At 43.6% G+C, this 26,477-nt stretch overlaps 1 long non-coding RNA gene and 1 pseudogene across 12 annotated transcripts in view; both read right to left on the bottom strand.

The window, feature by feature from the left end:
- LOC105097722 (leucine-rich repeat-containing protein 37A) overlaps positions 1 to 26,477 on the bottom strand; it is a 63,146-nt gene that overhangs the window by 960 nt on the left and 35,709 nt on the right. For 2 of the 12 annotated variants that reach the window (XR_010384693.1, XR_010384692.1), the window contains 7 exons: positions 22,828 to 24,521; positions 22,174 to 22,290; positions 19,915 to 19,961; positions 18,364 to 18,418; positions 18,149 to 18,282; positions 17,951 to 18,041; positions 11,110 to 11,183 (listed from right to left, as the gene is read on the bottom strand). This is a non-coding gene — a long non-coding RNA (leucine-rich repeat-containing protein 37A). Of the gene's footprint in view, positions 1 to 4,692; positions 4,929 to 11,109; positions 13,712 to 16,573; positions 16,715 to 17,837; positions 18,042 to 18,148; positions 18,283 to 18,363; positions 18,419 to 19,914; positions 19,962 to 22,173; positions 22,291 to 22,827; positions 24,522 to 26,477 lie in introns of those variants that run through there. The other 10 variants (XR_010384688.1, XR_010384685.1, XR_010384689.1 and 7 more) reach the window with 10 other exon arrangements.
- Positions 2,605 to 4,683, bottom strand: LOC105097721 (transcription factor 7-like; annotated as a pseudogene).

Consider the following 26,477-nt stretch of genomic DNA (forward strand, 5'->3'; position numbering starts at 1 on the left):
TGTATATCACACTTTTCATTTTCCTATAAAATCTAACTGGTTTTGGTGTACCTCACTGTACGTGTATTTGCCCCAACTTTTATTGACTTAACTTTTTAGTAACCGTCAACGATAATCAATGTATTGTGCAAACATTGGCCGGAGTTGATCTTGGGAGATATATAGGACAGTGTGGGCTACCTGTGGGCCATATAAATTATGAACTGGTGATGGTGGGCGTAAGTCCCAGGATAAATAGTTTGAGCTTCATTCTGCAGGCAGTAGAAAACCACTGGAGATTTCTAATGGGGTTGTGATCATGGCGATATCATCATATTTTATGAAGATTAACCTGATTGTGGTGTGCAGAATAGATGGAATGGTGTGACTGGGGTGGAAGAATATTTAGGAGCATTTCAGTCATTCAGTAAGAGATTTGAAGTGCTCATAAAGTCATCTTTTCCTGACCCCTAACTTTTATGATTGCCACCGTGCCAGTGGGTTTTAGCGCATCTTAATGGTGCCGGGCATTATGCCAAGTGGTAAGCTTCAGTGCTGCAAGGATGAGATCGACTTGGAAAAAATTTCCCCAAAGATAAAAATGAAGGTTTCAAGTGAAAAGGTGTGTTGGGAGGAATGAAGACTTTAGATGCCTGGAAGAATATTACAGTAGGTCTATCTAAAGAATCCACCCCATCAAACCCTTCCTAGCCCCAGCCTTCTTTCAGCCTGGGGGGTTTCACGACCTGGGGAGTCCCAGTGTTAAAATACTGTTGGTAGGGATCCAGGTCACCAAGGTCACAGTGGTGGTGGCGGGAAGTTATCTTGCCCTGGAGTTTATTCTCGGCTACATACAGTAGCACAACCAGATACTCCCATGTTTGGGTCATGTGCTATCCCAGGTTATTTCAGAAGATCCAAGCACATCCTTTACTATTCTATAATTCTGGATGGCTATAATTTTAGAACATTATGGTTATAAGAACTGAAGCTAATGATATTGACCTGATGCTGGGTTTGTTCTGATGCAGTCCTGTAGCTTAGGCATGAATATTTCAAGTTCAGATCACAGGTCCTGGAAGTGAGGTCTCCACTTTTTTTTCCCCTCTCTCATTCTTCACTGCTTGCTTTTGGTGAATGTAATTGCATGGGGACTCCCGTATTGGATGTGGAATCACTACCACACAACACTACACTACTACACTACACTAGAATATAGATCTTTGGAGTCTGAGAAGCCAGTATGTAAAGTAGGAACGAAAGGCTTTTGTTGAGGGGTGTGTGTGGGTACAGGGACAGCCCTTTTTATTTGGATTCAGGCTATACAGTGAAGAGGAGGCAAAAAAACCCAACTAAGTTAAATTTTTAAAAAAAGACTTATTTTAAGGCTCATTTGAAACTTGGCTCAGAAATGGGTTAATGTAGGCTGTGGTGAAAACCCGCTGTCCACCACGAGAGGATTTCTGGGCTCCTTGCTTTGGTTTAATGGTCCTCCTTCCTGCAGCCCCATAGGGAAACTGAAGCTGGCCTAGTTGCATGCTGGAAGATAGACACTGGCTTGGTTTGGTTTGCCCTGTCTTACAACTGAGAGCAGGCTAGACTTGCATGGCTAAGTGGGAATTGGAGCTGTGAAAAAGGCTCTCAAAAGAGGGAGGATGCACACTGGATTTTGAGCCATTACTTACTTGAACCTTTGATTGCAGCCAGTAATGACTGAGGCCTTTGGTATCAGGGTGTCTTAGGTGGTTGAATTTCTCAGGAAACATTTCCAAGTAATTTGAACTAGAGCTATATACCGCCCCCCACCACACACACACACTTGCCTGATAAGGTAGCGTCAGGTTATTCTTGTTGCCTGGGGTGACAGGCCTAAACCTAACCTATTCCTTTTGCTTCTTTTCTTATAACTTCCTGAGAATGTGGCAAGAGGTTTCCTCTGGTCCATCATAGAGTTAGCGGCTGGTTTTCTGTAAATGGCTTTTCCAGGCCCTTAAGAGCAAAGCATTGTTGTCTTGAGCTTTGAGGTTGTGACCATGCTCACATGTTGTTTGATAAACCAGCTCATTCTTGGTCCGTGAAGTATCTGGTATGGGGAGGGCCTGGCAGTGGTGGGGTTGGGGAGGCGGGGTGGGGAGAGCAGTTGAGTTCAGTCCAGCCCACCTACAGCCCTTAGCAGAAAAGCAAGGGAGGCAGGGGCATCTGGCTAGCAGGACAGATGTGAGAAAAGAATAGAAGCAGGCTGCCATAGGCATTAAGGATGCCCTTAATCAGATGGCACAACGCAGATCTGATTCCCACCATCTGGAGCAGTTTGAATTGATGGACCCAGTTTCAGGCAGAAGTTGTGCAGCCTCTGAAATCTCCAGGGCCTGGACCCTGAGTGGGAACTAATAGGGGCCCTGGCTGGTTTCCACAGGCTTTGGGGCTCTGCTGTCCCCTCTCAGAGGGCAGACCCTGGGGGAGGCTGTGTGTCCTTTGCATGCTAGGCTGCCTGTCTCTGAGGCTCCTGTTGCTGTCCCTATGTGCTCTGCAGGCCGCTGTGAAGGGCCGGAGGAGGGCCCAGGGAGCTGGGAGGCTGAGAGCGGCCGAGAGACCTGGTAATGCAGCCGCTGGCTTGGCAGGGCCAGCAGGCAGTTCTGTGGGAAAGTGGGACAGCAGGAGGTGTGAGGGCGAGTCCTGGGGGGCCGGGGACCCGGGGCAGCCAAGAGCACTGTCATCGGGAGGAACGGGGCTGGGGCAGCGGCCTTCTCCGGGCAGGTACCGAGTGCATTTCTTTTTCCTCCTAGGAGTAGTGAAGAGAGTTATCTGCATGGACCACACCAATCCGTCTGCTGACTGAGGCCAAAGTGAGCACGGCATGTTTAGGCGAGCCAGGGTCTCTGTTGGATTCTTGGTGCTTCTCCCTTGACCACCTCTTCTTCTTCCCATAGTTGTCCCGCCCCAACCAGCCTGGGTTTAGCTGCATGTGCGGCTGCCTCTCCTTGCGGGCCAGCTCATAATACCTGGCCCACTCTTCTTGCGACAGCGCGTGCCACCTGCGGCCCAGGATTTGGCTGATGGCAGCGGTCTCCTTGAGCGTGCATTCTGCAGTGACCTTGGCTCTCGTCTCCTTCATGTACAGCATGAAGGCATTGAGTGGTTTCTTGATGGTTGGCTTCTTGGCCTCCTTCTATGCCTTGGATTCTGCCTGTGCTTCAGGCTGCGGTCATAGGGCTGCAGCTCCTGCTTCCCTGAAGGGGGCACAATGGCTGGGTGGGGGATGGCTGCAGGGTGGCCAGGTACACTGGAGCCTAACATCAGGGATGGGTGGGTGAACCAGCTTACTGTGTGGGGGAGCTGCCCATGCTGCCTGAGGTCAGAGAGCAGAAGCCAGAGAGGTCAGGGGTCTGCCGAGGCCTGTGAACTCCTTGCTTCTGGCTGATGTCAGCGGGTGCAGGTGTGCGGTGTGGGCTGCTGAAGTGTTCATAGAGAGCAGAAAGTTGGGGAACGCCGTGGGAAGGCTGACTGCCCTTGTTGTGCAGCGGTGGCTGTGGCTGCGGGTGTTGCCCTGCTCCCGAGACTGGTGGGTAGTGCATGAGCAGATTGAAGGCGGAGTAGACGGCATCTTTGTACATGCTGCTGGGGCACTCCGGGGCCTTCCGGAGACCCTGTAAGTCTGTCGGGGAAAAGTCTTTGCGAAGTGTGTTCCTTCCCAAGAACCTTGGGGCCCCACCTTCCAGACCTCGGCCTCACAGGCCCGGTGCCCTCCCCTGGGACACAGCCCCCCTTCCCCGCACCGCTGGCCGCACCCTCAGACTCATGGACAAGGGACGACCTGAGCTCGGCCAGGTCGCGCTCTGGGGCCTGTGGCGCTATCCCGGCTCTTGTGGTCCTGCTCCTCGCCCTCATTCTGGAAGGCCACGAGCTCGTCTGGCACGTCGAGGTCATCCAGCTGCGGTGTGGGGTGTGGGGGTGCAGGACGCTGTGGGTGCGAGGGCAGTGGGCCCGGAGTCCAGCCCTCCGAAAATAATATATTTTGTTGTCTAGTATGTTTGTTAAAAATCCTTAGAAAGATAAACAGGAGACCAATAACAGTGATTACTTGTTGGAGGTATGGAAATTGAGTGCATGTGTACATTTTGGCGTATTTTGGAGTTTGAACCATATGAATGTACCACTTATGGTGAGTAAATAAATTAATTAAGGAAACTTTCCCCCAAACCAAACCAAAAAATTATAAAATGAAATACAGTGCAGTATGATGCAGCTGCTTTTTGATGGAGATTCCATGAACAGCTGAGAAACTTGTTTGGTTGGAGCCATGTCCTCTTAATGCCTTAATGCAGTATATGGGCATAAGTGTGCATGTTTGTGTGTTTGTGCATGTGTGTGGGTGTGTGAGTGCATGAGTGTCTCCTGCAGAGGCTGGAGGTTGAGTAAAAGGGACCATCATGGAATTATTTGGAGAGACGTCGCCATTGATTCTTATGCTCTGTTCTTCTTGTGTCTTACAATTTTTGGTGTATTTTTATCAATGACTCTTATTGTCTGTAAGATTTTAAGTAAGGACTCAGGTCTCTGCCCCTTTTGGCCAGTAAAACAGCACAGTATCATCATTGTTTCAGGACTGTTTGTGAGAGAGAAGCTCCCAACTGAGCTTATCGTAGGGTGGGATAGGCAGAGGAGAAAGGAGAGAAGAAAGAAGCAACATTATCGTCTTCTTCTAGTCCTTACCTGGCTGTTCTTGCCGGTCAGTGAGGGTGTTACTGGCAGCCTTCTGTCTGCTTCCCATACATCTCTCCCGCTGTGGACGATCAGAAAGAAGATACCAGAAACTCCTCTTTTAGGCACCAAAAGGAAATGTGCTTCATGTGCTGGACGTGCTGAATGATGATTCTTGCCATCGCTGCATCTGCTCATATTTTTCCTTTTGTCTCACGGCATCAAAGAACTTCTAATTTTTGTCCATTCTGAGAAAAAGGGACAAGAACTCCAGGTCAAGATTATGATCATGCCAGTATATGTTATCCCAGGAAGCTGCATTCAGAGAACAGCACGTAGAGCCTAATAACCACAACCACATAGCGTCCCTTTTCTTTTTATCTCAGAATTTGTTGCTAATGTTTGCTCCTTTACTTTTTTATAGAACTCATGAGGAATGTGCCCTTGCAATTTAATCAGCACCCTTTTAATTAATGTGTTGTTGTTGGACCAGTTGGTTGGACTAATCTCAAACCCCCAAAGGATTGAGAATCTACTGCTGTGTCCCTGATGTGAACTGGCCCAAGAGAAGCTAAAGCATTAGGGATCTGTCGGTGACACTTCTGTGGTCCCAGAAGGATCCTAGCTTTCCATTCACCAGCAAAGCAGCTAAATAGCTTTGGTTGCTTCATTTAGCCTTGTGATTATTTTTTTCTGGAACTTTTCGTATTGAATTTTGTGCATTATTTATGTATTTTAGATATTAACCCCTTATCAGACATACCATTTGCAAATATATCCTCCCGTTCAGTAGGTTGCCTTTTCATTTTGTTGATGGTTTCCTTCACTCTGAAAAAACTTTTAAGTTTCATTAGGTGCCATTTGTTTATTTTTGCTTTTGTTGTCCTTACTTGAGACATACCCAAAAAAGAATTGCTGGCTAAGACCAGTGTCAAATAGTGTACTGTCTGTGTTTTCTTCTGGGAGTTTTATGGTTTCAGGTCTTACATTTAGGACTTTAATCCAGTTTGGATTTATTTTTGAAGATGATGTAAGAAAATGTTCTAATGTCATCCTTTTCCATGAAGCTGTCCGGTTTTCCCAGCACCGCGTATTGAAGAGATTGTCTTTCCCCCATTGTGTATTCCTGCCTCCTTTGTCAGATTTGCCATATTTGTGCATGGGTTTATTTCTGGGCTCTCTATTCTGTTCCATTGATCTAGGTGTCCTTTTTTGTGCCAGTATTATACTGTTTTTTGTTTTGTTTTGTTTTTTGTTTTTAATGGAGATGAATGGAACCCGGGACCTTGTGCATGCTAAGTATGCGCTCTGCCAGTGAGCTGTACCCTGCAGCTTTCTGTAGCTTTGTGGCATAGTCTGAAGTCAGGGACTGTGATACCTCCATCTCTTGTTTTTTCTCATGATTGCTTTACCTGTTTGGGGTCTTTTGTGGTTCCATTCAAATGTTAGGATTCTTTGCTCTAGTTCTATGAAAAATGTCATGGATATTTTGATAGGGATTGGATTAAATCTGTAGATTGTTTTGGGTAGTGTGGACAATTTAACAATATTAATTCTTCTAATTTGTGGACATGGGATATCTTCTCATGTATTTATACCATCCTCAATTTCCATTTCCTTCATTGATGTCTTAGAGTTTTCAAAGTAGAGGTTAAATTTCATCTCATTGGTTAAATTTATTCTTAGGTATTTTATTCTTTTTGATGTGATTGTAAATAGAATTGTTTTCTTGATTTCTTTTTTGGATAGTTCATTATTAGTGTATAGAAAAGCAAAAGATTACTATATATTAATGTTGTATATGTAAATCACACATTTAAAGTGATTATTGATAGGTATGTGCTTATTGCCATGTTGTTGCTTTCTGGTTGTTTTTGTGTTTCTTCCCTGTTAATTTCTTTTTCTTTTAGTTTCATTACTTACAGTTTATTTCTTTAGTGTTATGTTTGGGTTCCTTTCTGTCTAATTTTTGTGTATCTATTGTAGGTTTTTGATTTGTGTTTACCATGGAGTTCTTATGTGTCTACCTATAACTATATCTACTTGCTTTAAATGGATAATCATTTAAGTTCAGGCACATTCTAAAAGGTCTACATGTTCACCCCCCAACCACAGTTTGTGTCTTTGATGTCATATATAACATGTCCGTGTGATGGCAAACAGAATCTTGGTGCCCACCCCTTACCTGTTATTGTGGTTATAGTTGATATTACAGTTTTGGTTTTTTAACCATCATACTAGTTTATTTAAATGATTAATCCACTGCTTTTCTTATATATTTGCCTTTACCATTCAGATTTTTCTTTTTCTATATTTTCTTACTTCTTGTTATAGCCTTCTCTTTTTCACTTAAAGAAGACCCTTTAACGTTTCTTATAAGGTCAGTTTAGTGGTGATGAACTCTTAGTTTTTGAGGTCTGGGAAACTCTTTATCCCTCCCTCAATTCTGAATGGTAAACTCTCTTGATAGTGTATCCTAAGTTGAAGGTGTTTGTTTGTTTGTTTGTTTGTTTGTTTTTAGCATTCTAAATACATTATGCCACTGCTTTCTGGCTTGCAAAGTTTCTGCTGAAAACTCAGCTGATAGCCTTATGGATGTGACTCTTTATCTCTTGCTGCCCTGAAAATTCTCTTTTAATTTTTAACTTTTACCATTTTAATTATGGTATGTTTTGGTGTGGGTCTCTTTGAGTTCATCTTATTTGGGACTCTCTGTGCTTCCTGTACCTGGATATCTGTTTCCTCCTTTGGGTTAGAGAAATTGTCGGCCATGATTTCATCAGATACATTTTGGACCCCTTTCTTTCTCTCTTCTCCTCTGGGACCCTTATAATGTCAATGTTAGCATGCCTGATGTTGTCCCAGAGGTCCCTTAGACTATCCTTATTTTTTAACATTTGTTTTTCTTTTTGCAGCTCTGAATGGGTGATTTACATTTTTCTGTCTTTCGGATCACTTATGCATTCATCTGTGTCACCTAATCTGCTGTTAATTCATTTAGTGTATTTTTTGTTTTTGTTACTGTATTCTTCAGCTCTGTCTGATTCTTTTTTTAAATATTTTGTAGTTCTCTGTTGAAATTCTCACTGTGTTCACCTATCCTTTTCTTCCTTTCAGTTAGCATTTTTATTACAATTGCTTTGAACTATTTATCAGGTAAATTATTTCTGCTTCAAATTAGGTGTTTTTTTTTTCTGGGTTTTGTCTTGTTCTTTCATTTGAAACATATTCTTCTGTTTTCTCATTTTGTTTAACTTTCTCTGTATTTTGTATTTATGAAATCGGGTGAAACAGCTGCCTATCCTGGTCCTGAAGGCTTGTCCTTGTGTGGGAACATCCCTGTGCAGCCTGCCTGTGCCCAGAGGCTTTGGTGTGAGAACTGGATCTGAAGTAAGCAGGGGCCATAGCTTCTCCTGGGGTGTGCTGGCAGCCGCTGCCTTGATGGGGGGTAAGGCTGGAGTTGGAGGGGAGAGCAGAGCCAGATGTGAGCTGTGGCTTCTCCTGGCTTGTAGTCCTATCAGGGATGGGCCCAGAGCCCACGGGGCTGGAGCAGGAGCCCTGTGGGAGTTGGGCTTCTCCCCAGAGTGATGGCAGTCTCTGACTTGGTGGGGGTGTGGCCCGGGCCAGAGGCCTTGGGGCTATACTTCTGTGCTGGTTCTACCTGTCCCTGCCACATGGATGCCTTGGTTATGGTGCAGTCAGGGCTGAGATGTTGGAGCTGCATTACTGAGCTGTCTTGTTCCCTGGTGCATGCCTGCACGTGCATCATGGTAATGGTGGTCTCCTCCTCGGCTAGAGGCATGGCTGGGCCTGAGCTGGCTCTGCTTCTTCCCCAGTGTGCACATGCATGTGCATGCTGGGAACGGCGATCTCCACCCTGGCTAGTGGCAGGGCCTGGCCGAGCCAGCTCTGCTCCCTCCATGGTACGCACATACACTGGCAATTGTGGGCTCTGCTCTGGCTAGAGGCAGGGCTGGGGCCTGACCTGGCTGTGCTCCTTTCCTGGTGAGCACTTGTGCATTGGCAATGATGACCTTCTTCTCAGTGGGGGGCAGTGGTGGAGCAGGAGGTGCTGGAGCCAGAGCCTGGTGTGTGCTGAGGGACCTGCTGGGGTGGTCCTGGCAGGCTGGCCAGAGCACAAGGCAGTTTTCTATCTGCTACCTCCATGCTGGGTCTGGGATCCAGCAGGTGTGTGTGTAAGTCCTTCAAGAGCAGTCTCAGTTTATTCCAGCCCTCTGGTAAGCCCTTCTTGGTTTTCAAACCAGATAAAGGGGCTTATCTTCCTGATGTTGGACCCTAAGGCTTGGTTTGCCTAATATGTGGCTTGAATCCATTGATCCCCAGAGAGGATCCCTGAGCCGCTCCTCTCTGGCTCACCCACCAGGGGTGTGGGTTCTTAATAGATTGCTTCTCTTCCCCTCCTGTCAGACTCCATGTGGTTCTTTCCTTAAAGCCTTGGTGGTAGAAGAGTCATTCTGCTCATTTTTGGATCATTGTCACTGAGACCTGCTTTATATGTATTTGTAGTTTTGATTGATTGATGGGGGAGGTGAGCTCAGGGTCTTCCTCCTCTGCCATATTGATCCTGCCTCACCAGAGAAGGATTTTAAAGAGATGTTATAACTCTGTTCCATGAAATACAGGAAGACATGCAACCAATGAGTAAAATTATATAGAATCTCAGCAGAAAAATTAAAACTAAAAAATAAAAAAAAATAGAATTTACAGCACTGAAAATTATAATTGTTTGGAATAAAAATATGCTGGTCTTTATGGTTTTAGCTTCCATTATTGGGTGGCATCCTGGAGGTAAACCCCATAGCACAGCATAGGACCTGATAGACTGCAAAAAACTGCTGAAGTGGAATTAGTCATCAGCCTGCCCTCTGGAGCTACTCAGGATAAATATAATCCCTTTGATATTGGGAAGATTCTAAATATTAAAAAATCACAACCATCACATATTTCTGTGATTGTTGCTTTTGAACAGGAACCATTGGAGGAGAGATGGATATGTATGTCTCAGAGAACCTGTTGCCCCTTCTATCACCCAGATTTTCCTCATTGTTTGCATCTGTTTGAGTTGCTGGTCAGATGCTTTCATTTGCATCTGTAGGTGATGGGAAATGAATAGCCAGAAGTTGGTAAAGGATCCAGGAACTGGTCCCTTTCAGTCTGAGCTCGATAGGCAGCGGACCATTGTGGTTGAGAGCATAGATTCTGGAGCCAGACCACCTGGATTTGAATCGTAGCATCACTACTAACTGTGTGACCACGGGCAGCTGTTTAACTTTCCTAGGTCTACGGTTCCTCATGTATAAAATCAGGATAACAATAATACCAACAAGGGAAACTAATATTTTTAAAGCATGAAAAAAATTAATAAAGGGAAACCTCAACTAAATAGAGTCAAGAGAACAGAAGGGGGCGCTCTCTTCCCCTGCCATGATAGCGGAGCCTAACCAGGAAAAAGAGACTTCTCTTCTTTCCAGCCAAGAGCTCAGCCAGTGAAAAGCCACGGACTCTTTGCTCACTATAGCCCTCCCGACTTCCTTTTCCTCTCTATAAAAGTGTTCTCCATCCCTTGTCATGTGGGGACTTGGACATGGCTCACCATGGTTGCAGGCCCCAGATTGCAATTCTCTGCCAATCCCAGATAAACCCGTCTTTGTTGGAGAAACATCTGGTGGTCTGTTTGTCTCAGGTTAATAGCCCAATGGCACATCCTTTAAAACTTTCCCATGACGTCTTGGAGAACCAGAAGCAGGAATGGAGTATGACAGCTGTGATTTACGTTTCTATCATGTGCTACTTGCGGAGCTCTTTGGCATCTACTTCAGTCTGCACTGCATACATTCGGACTGACTGACTGAAAGTGGTGAGGTTGGAAACGGTGAAGGATCATTTCTCTCTTTTGCCTCAAAGTTTGGTAACTTCTCTATGAGCCCATGTTCCCCTCTCTGCCCTACAGCTCATGCTGTACTGAAGACAGAGTTGTTCTGCTTCTCAAAGTTCCAGCCATGTCTCCCATGAGTGCACACATCCTGACTGACTTAGATATCCCTCCAGGAGGAGTATTTTATATCTCCCCTGGGGTCAGCTGTGGAGTCGAGGGAAGAGCGTTAGGCATGAGGAAACTGAGTCAAATCCTAGACCAGCATCTAATTAAAAGACATTTAATAAGTCACTTCACCCTTCAGAGATACGGTTTTTCTTCCTGTAAAGGAGGGCTATTTCCATCTATGTCACTGGGCTATTTTGAAAATTAAGAAAGAATAATATACTAATAATATAGTAATAGAATAAATATAGTAAAATACATAATAGAGTAAATATACATGAGCATACAAATATGTATATTTAATATTTAATGAAACATCTTTCTCTAAAGCTACATGGCTTGGTTTGAATTTCCTTGGTAGAACTTACCATTTTCTTCCTTGTGTTGTCTATTATTTCTTTTTTTTTCCCAAAAATGTCCCAAAGTTCGAGATTTGCAAATTCTAATATAAAAATAATAAACATCAAGTTTATAATGTATAGCACATGGAACTATATTCAATATCTTGTAGTAACTTATGGTGAAAAGGAATATGAAAACAAATATATGTATGTACCTATATGACTGAAGCATTGTGCTGTACACTAGAAATTGACACAATATTGTGAACTGACCATACTTCAATAAAAACATAAAACAAAAACAAACACAAAAATGTCCCACAGGAACCCTTGAAAACACACCCAAAATGGACTAATTTTTCTTAAATTACTCCCTTGTTAATTAATTTCATTAAAGGCATCATTTTCTTCTAGTGGCTCAAACTTAAGACATCTCCTTACTACTTTCGTAAAAATTACCACATTCTATTTCTGTTTCCACATTACCTTTACATTTAGCTCCTTCATCTGTATCTTAACTGTCTCTCCTCTAGATTGCTTTAGGAGCTGCCTAATTAAACTTTTGGACTCACCACTCCTCCCTGTTCTCTTACTTCTCTTAATGAACTCTTAATTCAAGACAAACTCGGGGGTTGGGTAAAGCTCAGTGGTAGAGCGCATACCTAGGCTGCATGAGGTCCTGGGTTCAATCCCCAGTACCTCCATTAAAATAAACAAACTTGATTACCTCCCCCAAAACAATACTTAAAAAAAAAAAAAAAAGAAAAAAAAAAAGGAACTCTCACCATTGCTTCATGCAGAGCTTTTATTATCTCTCTAATATTATAAATACTCCTAGGCCCACCAGGCGACCTGAAAGTTAGGACTTCAGTAATAACTTACATCTTACTCCAGGGTACACCCACTTGCATTTTTCTGACTTTCCCCTCTTGAATTTTCTCTGATCTTGTGTCTTCGGCTCATTTTTGCTTTCCTTTTGTTTTAAATGTTCTTTTCTATTATTAAAATACAGGTACTGGGGATTGAACCCAGGACTTCACGCACATGCTCTACCACTGAGCTCTACCCCCACCCCCGGCTTTTGTTTTTTTAATACATTTTTATTGCATATGTACCTATTCCCAGAAAAATTTTTTTGGCTTATTTTATGGTTTATTTAACTGTTAATAATCTTATAAAAGGGTATCAATAATAACCTTTGGGGACTTACATTTTTAAATATTACTACTAAGTTGCTAAGATCCAGCCAAATTGTAGTATATCTCTGTGGGCCATTCAGACAAAAGAGGGATTTCTCTGCTGGCTGGAGTGACTAACCCAAATAGCAAGGACTTTGTGTCACTGCTCCACAATGGGGGGCAAGGAGGGCCATGTCTGGAACTCTGTCTGGGATGCCTTTGTACTTGTAAGTCCAATAGCAGAGATTTAATAGCAACCCCAGCAACCAAAAACAAAGGGCAGTACTTTTGAAGACTCAGACCCTTCAGGAATGAAATTCTGGGTCACCTTGGCTGAGGACCAAGAGGCAGCAATGTTCAGTGCTTCCCCCAGAGATCTGAGCATCAGATATGTGGTCATACCATCTTGTGAGCTCCTAGATCCCGGTAACATTGCCTTCCCCTTCTATTCCCCTCGTCCTATGGGAAGTTACTTCTTCGTGCAGTTAATAATCTCTGGGTTACCTTGGCATCCATCTTTTTTTCTCCTTTAGTCTTTTTCAGTATGTACCTATGTATCTATTTCCCTGTTTTAAATCTTCTTGGTTCAGAAATACCAGATGGGATTTTTGTTTCCTGAATGGGCCCCAGCTGTGTTAAAATTGACATGCCAACTAGACAGGCTTTTCCAGAGTCAATCTCAGGTCATTGGTACATGAAGTAATTTAAATTACAATGTGAAAATTACCCTAGGACAGCTTGTTTGACAGAAGCAAAGGGGGATGGGTGCAACAATGGCTTGACATACTGGTGCAGTGATTTTTATTTGCATTGAAAGTTATCAATATACACATAGATCCTTAGGAATGTTGTAAGAAATTGAGTAGGGGAGGTCAACTTTCCTTGACTTCAGATTCAGAGGAGTAACGTGAGAGCAGTTAAGTGGCACGGAGTTCTCCCAAAAGTCTACAGCCTTAGCTTTTCTTTGATTCTATCTTCTTTGGTACTTAATATTTCACTATAGAAAATATTTGAAATATTGCATACTATTTGGCCTTCTTGGGTTTACCCATAACAGCAAAATTAGGCAATCATCAAAATTGTTGCATTCACTGGTTAAACATGATATTGCAGGATTTATTCATTTGATAGAAATTTATTAAGTTGTCACTGTCAGCCCTGTCTAAGCACTGAAGGTACAACAGTGAACAGAATAGATCTCAAATCTTCAAGTTTATGTAATGTTTTTACTGGCCAACCTTGAAAATTCCCTACATGAAATACCTTCATTCCCTCCATGATTTGGTCATTCATTCACACAGATACATATGCATTTGTAATCATATCCTCTTTGGTTAAAAAGACAATTGGGGTAGTTCTCATTCTTGGTGTTTTAGAGACCCAGAAGCATTAAAAGGTGAATAATGTCACTTTTCCATCAGCTCTGGTCAAATTCTGGCACTCTGAACTATCTATAGAAGAGAACAATTTTATATTTTTACTGGCAGTAAAAAATAGTAGATAATGAAACAATTTGCACACTCTTCCAAGATACATTCAATTCACCTCTTCAAAATGTTACCCTATTTGGAAATAATGATATTTCAGGACAATCATTCGTATATTATTGATACTATTAATTAGCATTGTCATGGAATCCCATTGTTGTTGCTCCAATATGCAAATGGTGCTAGAAATTCCACTTTTGAATTTAATTCCTGCTCATGTGCAAAATTCCTAACTACTTAAAATGTATGCAGCACAGAGCTGCAAAGAACTAAGTTTAGCCCAAAATTCTTCAGGGAGCAAAAGGTATGGGTGCTTCCTCAGCTATTAGCTTCTTTTAAATGGTGAAGCAGAAAGAATTCCTGTACACCCACCACTGGGCACCTCTCTCCTCAACCACCCAAAACATTATTTTTCAAAAAGTCTGTATGTCTGAAGTGAATTGTCTGTGGCCAGTAGGAGCCTTTGAGGTGTGGATGTTTGTGTTAAGCTGTAGTGTGAAAAATACAAAGAACATACATTGCTACTGCCTAATTCACTATACTTTCTTTCCTGACTTCTACTAATAAGAAGTATGGGTTTTTTAGAACCTTGAAGATTCTGTAATTTCTCCATTTCACAAGCAGATCACAGCAGGTAGGTTCAGTGGCCTGAAGGGGATTTTAGACTCAAGGTGAAGAGCCTCCTCTAAATCAGGCTTTGGAAAAGACTCCTATTTGTCTTGTGCTTCAGAAATCCAGTTTCACACAGTTCACTTTGGGTTAATGAGTGTAAAGGGTGCATCTGGAGCTGGACTAACAGTTCTGCAGATGCCCACCAGTGGCATCTCTCTCCCCCTCCTTAGTTTGCTGGTGCCTAACTTGTGGAAAGAGAACAGAGGGTCAGTTTTTCTCCTGCCAGAGCACCAGAGAGTGGGCTCATTAGGTCCCTCCACCAAGAGGTTTTAGTAGCATTGGTACCATGTCTTAAACTCGTGACCTTTTCTGAACATCTTATAACACCAAGAGTCTCTAACAAGAATCTGAGTTTCATTATGGTCATGTAAGCGACCCTGGGAAGTGGCCGAGGGGGGGTGGGGTGGCGGATTGTGGAATCACAGCTGACAAAAATGAATTTATTGGAAAACACTCACTGAGTGCCATGCACACTGTGTGTTTGCCCTGCACTAAGTGCTGGGGTTACAAAGAATAGGACAAAGACTTTGTCCCCAAGAAACTTTCATGGAGAGCAAAGGTCTAGGACAAGTTAAAGCAGCGCAGATCTCACTGTCCTGACAGAAGTTAAATGTGCTTTTCTTAAATAAATTGCTCCCCAGTTTGCCACAAGCCCATTGGGTAAATTTCTAGCATTCTGAGAATGTTGATTCTGACCATTTTTTCCAGTTTGTGGTGACTTTTGATTTGATCGCTTTTGGTCATCAAATCAAAAAAAAGTTTGGTGATTTGATGAGCTTCCCAGTCAATGGAAGAAATGGCATTGCAGAGGAAGGGATGGCAGAGAACTGGCTGGTGGGTAGGAATGCAGGCTGAGCTCCAGGGAGGATGCACCTAGAGGTGGAGGGGAAGCTAGGAAGTCAGAGAAGGGAAGAGCAAGGGCAGGGGGTCAGAATGAATGGGGAGTGTAGGCCCCCGTCTGAAGGCTCTAGAGAATAAGCCATGGGCTGAACTGATAAACAAGCTGAGAAATGTCAGGTAGCCGGCTGGATAAGAGATGGCCTAAGTAATGTATCCAGTATGGATGGCTGGATAACCAGTGACGGGTAAGATCCTCAGAGGAGGACAACCTAAGAAGGCACAGCCAGCTGGATAAGAGATGGCCTACTTAATGAAGTTTTGTGATGAACTTTAAAACAACCTGTCCTTGATCATGTAAGTCCTGTGCTTACTGCAGGAGCCTGGGAACCTGGAGCCTGGGAACCTAAATAGCTTAAGATTATTAACATTGTTATAACTTAGATGGTACGTGAGGCATCATGCATGTCCTACATAAACCCTTTCACAAAAATCAGTAAGAGTAGCCATCAGCTCTCTCTGCATACGGTGTGTATGTGTACATGATACTGTGACACCAACAGGGAGATAAAGACAGATTAGGCCAGAGGGAAAGGGAGGATGCACAGACACAGTTGGAGGCCAGGGCAGGAAAGGCTCAAAAACATTGGCAAAGGCGGTTCACATCCCATTGGTCTGAAAGCTTCGATTTCAAGCACTATCCAAAGTGATCTGAAGCCAGATAGAAAACTGAAGGCATCGAGTCCCTGGGGACAGGTCGAAGAAGCAGTTTCCTAAACCCCACCCCTACCCTGAAGAGTCACTTTGAGATGGGGTTTAAAACCTTGTGTGACCAGCCCCCTGTCCCCTACACCAGTGGATCTGAAGCATAATAAAATGCGACACTCTGTCCTAACCTAGGAGATGAGGGTAAGGGTTTGGCATTTGTGGAAGACAGAAGCTTCCTACCGTTTGCCAGGTTGGAATTGTGACTTGTCCTTACCAACCAGCTGGAAGGTAGTCCCCTTACTACCCCACAGGACAGAGATAAGAGAGGTTCAGTGACTTGGGGGCCCAAGTCCACACAACTAATGAATGGTAGGATTCCCATTCAGCTCTTTCTGATTCTAGCTGGAGAGGTAATGAGAAGTGAAGTCGTTCAGTGGCCCAGCAAGTGAGCTCTGGATCCAGAAATGCTTAAATCTGAATCCCAGCTCTACTCCATGATGTTTGCCGGGCCTTCCCTAACACAGTGGGGGCCCAGGGCAACCCAGCAAATGTGGGGCTAAGACAACTGCCACAGTGTCAGTGTTTTTCACAGGCCCCTTGAGAGAGCACTGAAGACAGAAACTAAGTTGAATTTTACTCATGTTCAGAAAAGTAGTTACATCATCATCTGGTTCTTTAGCCTCAGTCAGAGGGGCCAGAGTGTGTGACATCAGGGAAGTCCCAATACCTTACTGAGCCTCAGTTCCTCATCTGTAAATTCAGAAAAACGTCAGATTAAATGAGATAATATTGTTAGGACAGTTTCTGGTTTGTAGTGAACACCGGATGACGACTAGGTGTTATTATTGCAGTCTGACTATTTCTCACGTCCCAATCCCATCAAGTTCCTGCCTTCCACTGCTCTTCTGAGCAATGGAGTGAGATCTTTTCTAGTCTGGACCCCAGATACATCTTTACTTGGCAACTGATTGAAATCATCAAAGTAGTATTAATGCAGCTGACCCTCTCGACACTGCAATAGCTTGTGCTCTCCTGGCTTCTGGAAGCTGGTTCCTCTCTTTTTTAAAAAATGGATTTGCATTTTAAAATTATTTGTCAATTATACCTCAGTAAAGCTGGAGGGGGAATCACAAAACAATGAACCAAAAACTGTATGATATGCATAGTGTACAGTTCAAATAGTATTAAGTGAAACAACACTGCCCGCCGCAGTGCCTTGCCCCTGATGGGCTCCTCGCCTGCCTTCCTGAGCCAGCGCACGGGGCGGCTTCCTTCTAGGAGCAGGTTTTAGCTGAATTTTCTGGTGCCTTCCTTCGCATCTCTTTGCACATCTGGTTCTTGATTTATCCATCTTAAACACTGTCTATTGGATTCCTGATAACATTGACTTGTTAGTTCTTTTGCAGCCCCCTCCCAGTCCATTCTTGAGGTTTAGTTACGTCACTACTTCCAGATAATTGGTACATTTTACAGAATTGTGACTGTGTAAATATTGTTCCCCATAGAACTTGATAATAGATTACGTTTGTGTCCCCTCCTGAGAGCCAGGTGCTCAGTGCCCTCTCCGTCCCTCTCTGCACTCTCTGCCATGCCGTGTCCTCAGCGCTCCACAGCTCTGGGGCTTAGCAGCGCCCACTTCCCTCAGAGCCCCCTCCTCCAGGTTCTGCGCTCCAGTGTGTGCTAGTCACCTCCTCGGTGGTCACACAGCTGCCATCCTGGAACTGCCCCTCCCTGCTTCCCGGGTTGGGCCTTTTCCTGGCTCCCTTCTCTTCTTGCTTTCTACTATCTTTGCTGGAGCACATCCCAGTTAAGAATCCCTAACCAATATTTAAAGACAGATGGTCTTTAGACCTCCTAATTATAATAGTTATACCTTTAGTAGATATTAATTGGGAAAAAATATGTAAGGACCAAAAATTACTGTAAAGGTTATTATTTCTAAAAAATAAAATGCACAGGCAGCCTGAGGCAGGACGGGGCTCACACCGCGTCGCTCCCCGGTGCCGTCTCACTCTCCTCATCCGGCTCTTCCGGCTCAATGGTCAGAACCACGTCAGCTGCGCCATCTCTGGGTGCCCTGGGGTAAGAACAACAGTGCTGAGGGCCTTTACTCTTGAAAGAGACAGTTAAAATTTTCATTATTTCCTTATTTGGATGGGAAGTATGTTATCCCCGATCACTTACCTCACAACCCTACTGAAAATCTCTTCATCAGAAGACTCATCATGTAGCTTCTGTGCCATATTTTTCTTGCGTGTGGCACTGAGAGGTCTGTACAAGTCCCTGAGCCAGAGCGGCTGCATCCTCCAGAAGTCCTCCTAGAACAGAAAAAGGGGGACATTCGTTCTGCGTCTCCCCTGCTTTTGCTGGCAACAGTGCTTTATCCTCCTGAGATTTACCTGACTCTCGCTTTCCTCTGGGCATTTTCTACACAGCACAAACTGAAAGAAGCCCCTTGGAAGAAAACACACACAATTAGTGATGCGTGCCACTTTCTACACCTCACAGTGTCTGTCTCGTCTTATTAGGACTAAATGGGCACCTCAGTGAACACTCACCACCAGCAAAGGCACCACACACCTGGACCCTGATGATAATTCCATGCACACTGGGCTCCCAGAAGCTCTACATGCCTGTCTGAGATGGGCCCCCAGTGTCCCTGGACAGGCCTCTGCGTGTGGCCGGGCATGGAGTTCGGCCAGACTTTCTAGCCCTACTCACCTGCTCGGCCCTGCCAAGTGCCCTCGTGCAGGGAAGACCCTGCACAGCCATGCGGGGCAGAAGCATGTGACTCGAAGTGTTCACCCCAGCCCTCTGCAGACGCAGTCTCACAGGCAGCACATGCTGGGGGCTGGGTGGGGGGAGCCCCTATTTTCCTAGCTGCTTTGTCCTGTAAGCTGAATCACACCAAGTAAACCCGAGTCCAACTAGCAGTTATCTGACTCACTGACTTTCACACCGAAGGCTGTCCCCAACGCTAAGTGAATTGTGAAATCAGTTTAAAGGCCATGACCAGCACTAAAACACAAAATATTCCTTTTGGAATATACATACAATAGGAAGAAAATCAGACTGCATAGTAAGTTTGTTTTAGAAACTCCTTGTGTCCTATAGTATGTGTTGCTGATTTGTGACGTAAAATGTAGCTCACAGCCCAAGCAGTGTGATCAATGAAGTCCTCAGTGGAAAGGAACCATCTGTTTGATACTCACTAGCAGCATGGCCATGGGGCAAGACCTTTTCCCTTTCTCTTTCTCCATTTCCTTAATATAAAAGGAAGAAATAAACGACTGTCTAAAGTTTCTCCCAGTTAAAATTCTAAGAGGTTTGGACAAAGGGAATAGAGTAAGGGCCTGAAAAACCAGCAAGATGACAGGGGGAGTTTTCCTGTCACTTTCTAGGAAGGACTCATATATTCTCCCTTCCAACAACTTTGAGTGAGGCTGGTCCTCAAACCCTAGAACCATGCGGCCTTCCCTACTGCAGGACCTCCAAGGCCACTGGCCCAGCCCAGCCTGATGGCCACCACCAGCAGGAACAGGTAACAACCCAAACCTCTCCCCCTCCCCCTTCTTCCCTTAAAGGACTAGGAAAAGCAGAGCATCTGGGCCTGTCCCTTTCCAACTCAGCTTTGGCTGGGGAGCTAGTTTTGCTGGTAAATAAATTCAGGTAAAGTATTATGATAAATATTCTTCCTGCCTTTTGTGCTTTCTTCACTATAAACTGAAAAGATTGAAATAGATGAGGTCTAAGTTCTCCTCTAGTTCTAAAATCCTACTTCAAAAATTACCAGACTAGGGGGAGGGTACAGCTCAGTGGTAGAGCGAGCTGGTCAGCATGCACGAGGCCCTGGGTTCAATCCTCGGTACCTCCGTTAAAAATAAATAAACCTAATTACCTCCCCCACAAAGGTAAAAAGAAAAATAAAAAGTTACCAGAGTAGTATTTACCTTATGCTTTTTTTATGGCCCTTTGCTGCTGTTCTGTGAGAATAAATCTGTTTTGGAAGAAACATGATCAGAATTATTCATCACAATGACTATCTCCAAATCTTTATTCATTCCTTTTTATTTTAAGTCTTATCTATCCAGGGACACGAAGACTTTTTTGTGGAAGGAATGTGATCTTGTTTAATAATCCTTTTGCCTCTTTCACAGTACCCAACTTAGGATCTTGCATGCAGCTGGCAATACATTTTATTGATTGTTTTAGGTAACAGATAATTCCTAATAAAAATTCTTAGAAGTAGGGAAACAAAAATATCTACCAGAAACCTAGGCATGGTTTTAAAGCCAGTAAGAGTAGGATGCCTATCATATGGCCATGACTGGTCACTGTTGAGGAGGTCCTCATCACTGCAGTAAGAAAAACACTGGAAAGGAAGAGATGAGCATGTTTGCATATGAAATGACGGACATCCTTTAGGTTGGAGGCAATATGAGAATTCAGGAAGATGGCTACATACAAAATCAAGAGATCAACATATAAACCTCAAAAACTTTCCTATGTAACACAAATGACTAACAAGTAGAAGAAATATCCCATTTACAGTATCAATAAAACTGCATAAAGTACCTAGGGATAAACTTAACTGAGAGTGTTTAAGATCTCTGTGATGAAAATGTTAAAACTCTTCTGAAGGACATTAAAGTGAAAAATGTATACATGGCATGGGATACCATCTTCCTAAAATGTTGTAAAGATATCAATTCTCCTCAAATTAACCTACAAATTCAATGCAGTCCTATTTAAATCCAAGATAAATTTTCAACAAAACCTGGCTAGTTGACATTTGGTAGAGAAACTGTGCAAGAATAGTATGAAAAAGATGGTCAAAGAGCAGGAGCTTACCTTACCATTTATACAGTATGTTCTAGAGCAACTGGAATTAGGCAGTGTGGTACTGGTACCAGTATAGGAAAAGATAACTGGATCAACAGAACAGAGTCCAGATAAAGACAGTATTTCTAGATTAGTGAAGGAAGAATGAAACATTCAGTAGAAAATTTTGAAACAATTCGATTTTCATGCAGGGGGAAGAAGTTAGATCCCCTACCTCAACTACACACACACACAAAAAAAAACAAATTCAAAGAACACATGGGTCTGTCGATTGCTGGGCTCTCTAGCTACTTCAAATAAATATGTTGCATTACTTCTCATTGTGGAATTGACATAATGCGTCATCTCTCTTCCACTGAACATCATTTTTGTCAACTTTAGGAAAAACACTGCATGGTCCCTGTCCTGAAAAAACTAATCGTCTAAGTGGAGAGGAAATAATGAAATGATATAAATAAATACAAAGTTTATGCAAGTTTAAACTACATAGCAATTAAAGCAACAAAAAAGGAGTTTATAGAAATTCTACAAAAGCACAAGGCCATATGCCACCTGGAAATGCAGGGGGCACAGTCTGGGCAATGGCCAATAATGACTAGCAAGCTGACCCCATGCTAGTCCTCAGGTTCCTAGACTCAGAAATCAGACTCTCTTCACCAAGAGGGATCTCACATCTTCCTATCGAGGCAGTCTCCCTTTATCGGTATCACAGCATTGATCAGAAATCAGAACGCAAAATTATTACTCGTCAGTGAGAAATCATCTGTTCTACAGACAGGGCTTCTGTGTCCACACAAGCAGAGGACGTCCTCCTGCAGAGACAGGCCTCCATGGCAGTCAGCAGGCTACGGTTTGAGAACAGAACTACAACAAAAGGACACACTTCAGAGGAGCCTGAGGCAGGATTTTATTAACAATATTTTGATGGAACCTACCTGCACAATATCTTACACACCAGAGAAGAAAGCTGGAAGTAAATCTAATGAATCGACAAGATCACACTTCTCTCAGCCATGTCCTTTTAGCCCTCCCACAGTGACTGAAGGCTCCAGGAGGGTGGAGATGATGTACCTTATCATTTCACCCAACAAGGAAAGAAAGCAGTGAAGGAATGAGAGTGACTGGTGAGGTGCAGTGTTTTGAGTTGAAGAAATTTTACTACCATGTCAACTCTGGCCTTCTTATAAACTTGACTTTTCAAAATAGCCTAATGGCTTGTTACCTTGGGTTCAGTTCCACAGAGACCCCCTGGGACTGGAGCTCCTTTAAGAATCCCAGGCATATAACTTCCATAAAGCCAAAGCCTATCTCAGTCCTTGTGAATGAAGAGGACTATGGATAGGGCTCTGAATCTCAATTGTCCTTACCTCAAAAAGGCAGAAATTTATAACCAAGACTGCCACTACTGCAGTTACTGTCACAGATAGTGATATTGTGAAGATGAGTTTGTTGGTATAGCTGGACCCCGGAACTTCTTCTGTGAGCTAAAAAAGTAAAGAGTAATTTCTTTTAAAAACAAAGAGAAAAGATGAACTCTAACTATTCTTAAAACTATTCAGACACTAGCTCACTCTTCCTTTTTTGTGGGTGGGGGATGGGAGGTAATTAGGTTTGTTTATTTTTAGAGGAAGTGCTGGGAATTGGACCCAGGACCTCGTGCATGCTAAGCATGTGCTCTACCACTTGAGGTATACCCTCCCCCTTAGCAAACTATTCTTAAACTACTCTAAACCCCATCCTTTCAAGTGAGTAGCTTATAGGTTCTTAAACAACATACCAGATCTCATGTGTTACTAATCTTATCATCAGCATTTTCTCCTAACAATTCACCTTGTGTGTTAAGGCTCCCCTAGGAATAGTGGCACCATTCTCTAAATGAGCACAGTGGGAGATCGCTGTCTTAGCCAGTTTCATGGGTAAGATACAGACCAGGAGCCCCTGGTCTTCCTGCTTTGGCACTTCAATGGCATGTCCTACACTGAGTAAAAGTCCAGGTCCCCTGTTTCAGGCATTGTCCTCACCTCATTTGACTCCATCCTTGTCTGTTCACTCCGGTCTTCTGTGCTCTCACTGATATAGTTCTCAGCTTTCCATAGGTCGGTATTCCCCTCTGCCTTGGACATCTTTGCTTTTTGCTGTTCACTGAGCAGCTTTATCAGGAGGCCTGTTCTGGTGAAGAACTTGGCACAGGACAGCTTCACGTGCGTCTCAGTGCAGTCCAGTTTCAGAGTCCGGATCAAATGTGAAATAAGGCTTCTCATATAATCATTCGGGATGATGGACCGTAGCTGCTGGTTTACCTGGATTTCAAACTGGTCACCCAAGGATGAAGGCCCTGGGGAAGTGAAGCCGGTGGGTTTAGAGGGTAATTCAGTGCCCACGTTGTGGTATTCCTGTTGTGTTTCATCCGTGTGTTCAACAGTTGGCATAAAGTTGCCTGCAGTAACAGAATATGTGCTGGGAACATCCGTATGGGCAGCGACTTCAGACATAGCTCCTTCTGGCAGAGTCACCTTTCCTACAAGAGGGTCTGAAGGAGAAAATTCTTCCAGAGGATTTTCCTGAGAATTCAGTTGTTCCTCTGAAGAAATAGCTTCTCGTGAAGGAGGGTTTATGAGGCTCCTCACTGCAGAGGATGGAGGCCCACCTGCAGATATTCTGAGCAGCTCTTCCCTTTTCAAATGGTGGTTCCTTTCAGCCTGGAATGCTCTGTGCATCGCACGAGAGCGAGGACCAAGAAACATGTGTTTTTTTCTGGGACGCGAGGTCGGTTTAGAAGCTTCCATATTTCTAACTATACTTTCTGCATCTTCTAAAATAGTGTAGGATAAGTCTTTTGATTCCTGTTTAACCTCAGATTTAGGAGGGGTGGAGGCAGGAGGCAGGGAAGAAGAGACTGCTGCTTTATCTTCATTTATAAACAAAGGTTTTGTGTTGAAAGAGCTTCCCACTAACTTCCGGGGCCTCCGCATCATGTGAAGCTGCCCCCTGGCTCCTGGGGCCAGCCTCCTGAGCGCCTCTTCCTTGGCAGTGTTCTCCGCAGCTGGCTGGGCATTCTGTTTCCCCCAATGCTTCAGTTCATTGACACTTCCTTTGATGATGACATCTGGGTCCTTGAGGACCCAGTCCACTCCCTGCAGCCTTTCCCCTACACTCTCAGTCTTTGCTGGGCTGTTTTCCTGTGGTTGGGCAGTGTCCAATTCCTTTTGAAAGGTCTGCCATAATTTGTGACCCAAAGGATTGGCATGTACATGCCTGGCAGTTTTTTCCTTCTTTTTAACTTCGATTTTTTTTTGCATTTGTGAATCTGCCCATTTTTTCAGATGATAGAATGTCTGCAACTTATTTTTATAAAGTAAATTGTTGGATTCAGGTTTAACAAAATGATTCCTTGTGTTTTTTCCCAAATAACCCAGGGGCTTATCTCCATCTTGTAGGTGTAAAAAAAGAAGTTTAATGAATGGTAAAAATGCTGTCTCTAAATCTTCTAGACTTCCCTCCGAGAAATAAGGCAGTACATAATTTAGTGCACTGATAACATCAGTTTCATCATTAAAGTCTAGCTGTTCATCGACGAAGGCTGAGAAGCTGACATCATGTTTGTCCGAGGACGCCTTCTCTGACTCAATAATCAGCTCGGTGCTGGTATTATTTTTCCGGGCTTCTAACACCTTCATGAACGATCCTTCTATGTTCCCTACAGCTGCTCCTTCACCTGTCAAAAAAGAGTCTTTTTGATAACTGAAGGCTGATGGACAGCTTTTTGCCAATCCACAGCCACATATCCCAGTCAAATAAATTAGAAATCAGCAAACGTCTGGGTGCCACTTATAGAGTGAAAAAGAAACCTCACAACAGAAGGTGAAAAAGATATATTTTGAAAAACTGGCTATCTACTCAGAAAATCCCATGGTGTGAAACAGAGTAACAGTGCTTAGGATTATTCCACTGGTTTCCAGGGGCCAACTGCCCAGCACTCGAGAAGTCAAGGCTGGAAGACAGCTGTTCCCCACTCAGCAGGATGCTCTGCAGACCCACTGTGACTCCTCACTTCCATACACCCTACCCCACCCTGCCTCAGACGCAGAGGAGTGCAAGGCTTCCGCTGTCTGCCTCCGCAGTGTGCTCGTGTCCTGCTCCCCTCACAGGTGATCACAACAACATCCGCTGCTAACAGGTCCTCATTTTGATGTGATCTTTTCTGCTTACCCCCAATTCCACTTCTTGGTTCCTGCTCCCATATATCCCAGTCCCCATGACAGGAGGCTCTATACAGAGAGAAACACCATGTCCACCCTGGCTTTCTGCTAACATGTGGGCAGGGATCTGGAGTGGAGGTTAAGAGATTTGCCAGGCTGTATGCAAATGTGGAATGTTCAACAAATCAATGGAATACTTGAAGTCCTAAAATGCGGATGGGAAAAAGCAACTGTTGTCAGATGCCTACTTTGGTTTCATTTCATTTCACTCCTAGTATTCCCAGCCTTACCTGGGGACCCATCAAGAGCTTCTGACTTGGGGTGGAGGGTATAGCTCAGGGGTAGAGTGCCTGCTTACCATACATGAGGTCCTGGGTTCAATCACCAGCACCTCCGTTAAAAATAAATAGAGGAGCTTAATTACTTCCCCTCTAAAAATAAAAACATTAAAAAAAAAGCTTCCAACTTTCTGAAGGTCATGTGTACCCCTGTGCAGCTGGGTCTCTCTTCCAAGATTAGAAGCATTTTTGGTGGCGGTGGTTAGGGTCAGAGGAAGAGGTGAAGGTTCATGAGAAAGGAGGAACAAGAGGTCACAGACAGCCCGAAACCAGGCACAGAAGATCTAGGCACTAGGCCACAGCACTTAACGCCTCTGATCTTGCTTTTGCTCACCGTGAGAGGAGATTTAAAATGCCTGTTCTGACTACTTCTGAGGGAGAAGGGAATAATATAATCAGTAAAAAAAAAAAAAGTTTGGAAAATAAGGAATGTTTTTCTGTCAGTAGCAAAATGTTATTATTTATAATGTGCTCCAGCTCATTCTCAGGGACCAGTATTCAAGCTATCTGGGCATGAAAGCATATTTTGGAAGTCATTAAGTTAAGTGCCAGTAAATCTAATGTAAACAAAAATCTTTGAAAGCATCTTAGTGTTTTGTGTATAGGAATGCTTGAGATTCAGAGCTGGACAGTCTAAGAATAAAAGAGCCACCCCATCCACTGGAAGGGCTAGGTAGCAGCTTCTGGTTATGGAACCAGAAACTCTCAGGCTCCAAATAAAACATAAAACACCACCACTTGTATTCTTTTATAAAACTGCAAAAGTAAACAAAATAAACAAAAATATATTTACACTTGCCCCAAAGACAAAGGGTACTTGAAAACTAATGGATATCAAATCGGTTTACAAACTGTGATGCAGTGTATGAAAAAGTTCTCATTTGGGGATAACGCATCCAACAGAGAGCACAATATACAGTATGTGGCCATGAATGTTAATTCCCTTCCCGCTTCCATGCCTTTCTCTTGTTCCTCTATGTATGTGAATCAGTTACATTACTAAGCTAACAATGTAACTGAGGTATTATGAGTTTCGTAATGTAACTAAGAATCTGACTTTTAGCAAGGGAGGGGGGTCTTAGAAATTTAGGGAATTGAAACTCTGAATGGATAAAAAAAAAAAATTCTATTACA

This window comes from Camelus dromedarius, chromosome 16 (assembly GCF_036321535.1).
Source record: "Camelus dromedarius isolate mCamDro1 chromosome 16, mCamDro1.pat, whole genome shotgun sequence".
Lineage (NCBI taxonomy): Eukaryota > Metazoa > Chordata > Mammalia > Artiodactyla > Camelidae > Camelus > Camelus dromedarius.